Source organism: Gekko japonicus, unplaced genomic scaffold (genome assembly GCF_001447785.1).
Source record: "Gekko japonicus isolate JY-2015 unplaced genomic scaffold, Gekko_japonicus_V1.1 scaffold507, whole genome shotgun sequence".
NCBI classification, from domain to species: domain Eukaryota; kingdom Metazoa; phylum Chordata; class Lepidosauria; order Squamata; family Gekkonidae; genus Gekko; species Gekko japonicus.
In genome coordinates this window covers 6,976-10,610 of record NW_015172020.1, presented here as the reverse complement: position 1 = coordinate 10,610, position 3,635 = coordinate 6,976, and positions in this window count along the sequence as shown.

Sequence of the window (3,635 nt, the reverse complement as noted above, 5' to 3'; positions counted from 1 at the left end):
GAGTCCTCGTCCGATCCCGAAGTAGCAGAGTCACTTGACTTGGATTCTTCATCTTTAAGTTCTTCTTCCGGCCCAAGCTGACGTCTCAAAAATTCCTTAGCTTTAAAGATGGAGTCAATCTTCTCTCTTTTATCGTTGACTTTAAAAATTACACCTTCAGGAATCGCCCACCTGTACTGAATTCCATTAGTTTGAAGAAATGAGATCAATTCCTTGTAGCCTTTCCTCTTTTGACGGATTTCAAATGGGATATCCTTTAAAGTCTTTATGATTGTATTCCCAATTTTCAGTGGATTTGCCGAAGTTGCCTTTAATACCGCATCTCTGGTCTGTCTTCTTGCGAATCTCACCACAATCTCTCCAGGCAGGTTATTTTTTCTGATATAATTAGAGTATGCCTATCTACTCTACTTCATCCGCTGATATACCTGTTACTGGAGCGATGATCTCTCCCAGAGTCTTCTTTAAATCTTCTTTTTCAATTTCAGGCACCCCCTGAAATCTGAGAGTCAAGTTAGCCTTTTCCATTTGAAGCGGTAACAAACGAGTTTCCTGAAGTTTTTGTGTTGTTTCCACATCCGTCACTCTTTTCTTCATCTTCTTATTTGCGATATCCATCTCTGTAATTTTCACAGTTGCATGCTCCCCTTTCTTCTCTGTTTCTGCCAGCTGGCGCTGCTGCAGAGCGAAGTTTTGGTTTAGTGTGGCCAATTGCCGGTTAATACCACCGAGTTGCTCCATTACCGGCTTCAGCATATCCGCTAGCAACTTCATAACGTCTGCTCCCTCTTCTAGTCTTGGGCTCTGACTGCCTAGTTTCGGTTTTAACTTTCCTCAGGAAGCCGCCATATTCCACTTTGTTTACACTTCCAAACCACTATGCCAGGACTCGAAAGACTCATTGTTTCACTATCGGTACTCAAGTAAGTCTCGCAGAAAAAACTTGCTGTTTATTTCCCCCCTTCCCCCTTCGCTACATTAGTCCATTCATGCGCTTAGGAGGCGTCACTCCTTATGCACCGCTTTTCCCACGGGGGGGGGGTACTCCGTTTTAATAAAATTGTCAGTTTATTTCGAACTCACGTTCATTGTTGGTCATATCTTGACCCCGCTCTCTTCATACGCTATTCTGCTCGATCTCCTGTGCTTGTCCCGGTTAGATTGGCTTGTACCCTAAGGTCACCCATCAGCTGGACCATCGGGGTGGAGGGAAGCCTCTATTCTCTGGCATCAAGCCATCGAAGAGGCTAAACATCAAGAGCCCCCCTGGCCTGGAACCCTTCACAAGGGCTCCGTGGGGGTGCCACTTCAGGTGGCACCCCTCCAAGCCGAGGGTGTGCTAGTCGCCTCCTCGAGCATCGAGGAGAGCGACCGCCATCGCCGATCCATCCACTGGAAGTCCCTGGTCTCCCAGATCCTAATCTGACATTCTAACCCAGAGGTCCCCAGCCTTAAGAACATAAGAACATAAGAGAAGCCAATGTTGGATCAGGCCAATGGCCCATCCAGTCCAACACTCTGTGTCACACAGTGGCCAAAAATACCAGGTGCCATCAGCCTGCAGGCACATTTGTAATTCTGACATGGTGTGGTGGCAGCAGCAATAAAATAGTTGCCACAGGAGGTGGAGCCAGCCATAAAATCATTGCCACAGCTTAACTTCAATAATACAGTATAGATTCTTGAGCTGTGGTAGCAGGTGCTGCCAAAAAACATTTTAAAGAGAGCCAGTTTGGTGTAGTGGTTAAGTGTGTGGACTCTAATCTTGGAGAACCGGGTTTGGTTCCTCACTCCTCCACTTGCAGCTGCTGGATGACCCTGTGTCAGTCACAAGTTCTCTCAGAGCTGTTTTCTCAAGGACAGCTATGATGATGATGATGATGATGATGATGATGATGATGGAAAGAGTTCTCTTAGCCCCACCTACCTCACAGGATATATGTTGTGGGGAGGGGAAGGGAAAGGAGTTTGTTAGCCACTCTGAGACTCTGAGTGAAGGACAGGGTATAAATCCAATCTCTTCTTCTCTTCTTCTTAAAAAGTCTGCACAGCCAATCAAATCTCCAATAGCCAACCAGATGACTTGCTGGGCAAAAGCCCCAAATGACCCAACCTACTTCCTAAAAACACTTGGCAGGCACCAGAAGAGATGTCGGTGGGCACCACGTTAGGGACCCCTGCTTTAACCACTGCACCACACAAGAAAGTTGGGCTGTAAAAATGCTCCCCATAATTGATGGGAATGGAGGCTCCAAAGCACTTATAGAGATCCTCTGTCTGCAACTGCTTCCCTATAATTGTCATTCAAGGGGGCAGCTCAACGGTGGACGTAGCTGCTCACTCAGTTAAGTGGGCAACAACGACCATACGTGCAAAAGCCAGATCAGCTCAATTAATTCTGTATTACCCAGTTTGCAAAGAAGCTCCTGGAGACACCTTACAGACCCTCGCTGGCTTGTTTCTGGTTACCTGATACATAACCCAGAAGCGACAGTCACTTTTTCATATTACCAAATCTCTGCTTAGGGAGTGTTTTGCATTCACTCAGAGCGTATTAAGTGCCAGTGATTACGTGGAGTCGTTAATAAGAATCTGCCTCATCATGTCAATTCCGTTAATATTTCAGAAGAAGGTATAAGCAATCTCTCTCCCCCCACCACCCCGCTTCCCAAACAGTCCTCTAGTTACACATGAGAACATTGAGTTCTCTCCGAGTCAAAGACTATATACAATTTCTTCTGTTTAAATATTTCATATTAAGGGTCAAGTTCTGAAAATTAATTGCTTGCTTGCATGAGCGACTGGTGCCAAAATCACTCCTCTGTGAAGCACGGTAAACAAAAGGGATCTTTGAACATAAAGGGACAGAGAGAGAGAGAGAGAGAGAGAGAGAGAGAGAGAGAGAGAGAGCGAGAGAGAGAGAGAGAGAGAGAGAGAGCGCAATGAATGAATTGTGTATAAACTGCTTAAAACAATCTAGCAGTCTCAACTGTTTGAGGGAAGGGCTGGGGGGGTGGAGAGTAATGCCATTAAAATGGCCGAAAGGAAAATTCATATTGACTGCGCAGACTGGGCGGACGGTCTATGGTTTGTAATGTTGCCGTAGAGTAGATTGAAGTTTCAAAATGGTATTAGTCTTCTTTAAAGAGATAGACACGGCTAAATTAGGTGCTGCTGGCTGCGGTGAGGATCAAATGCAAAAAGAAATCATATTTCACCAGAGCTAGTCAACAGCAGGAAAATAAATAGAAATATAAGAGCTATACAGGCAATGATTCATTTTGATAATCTGGCCCAGGAGAGACACAGAGAGACAGCATCCAGATCTCGGCTCCCACCAAAAGACAAATAGGACACGGAGGGTGGGAATTGGGATGACAGCCTAGCAGAGGTCACATCGATTTTCAGCAGCCGTTTTCACACAGATGAGATAACCCTGCACTCCATTTGGCCCATTGTTCATATCCTACCTGTCTCACAAGCCATAAATTTCCAAGTCCCCGAAAAAAGGGGGCAGTAAAGAAGAAGGATTCTACTTATGACTTCTTATGATTAAGTTTTTGTGCTAACCAAACATGCTTTCTCGACCAAGGTCACATTGCATGTTAAAGTCCGTAATAGCTGGAAAGACTGGG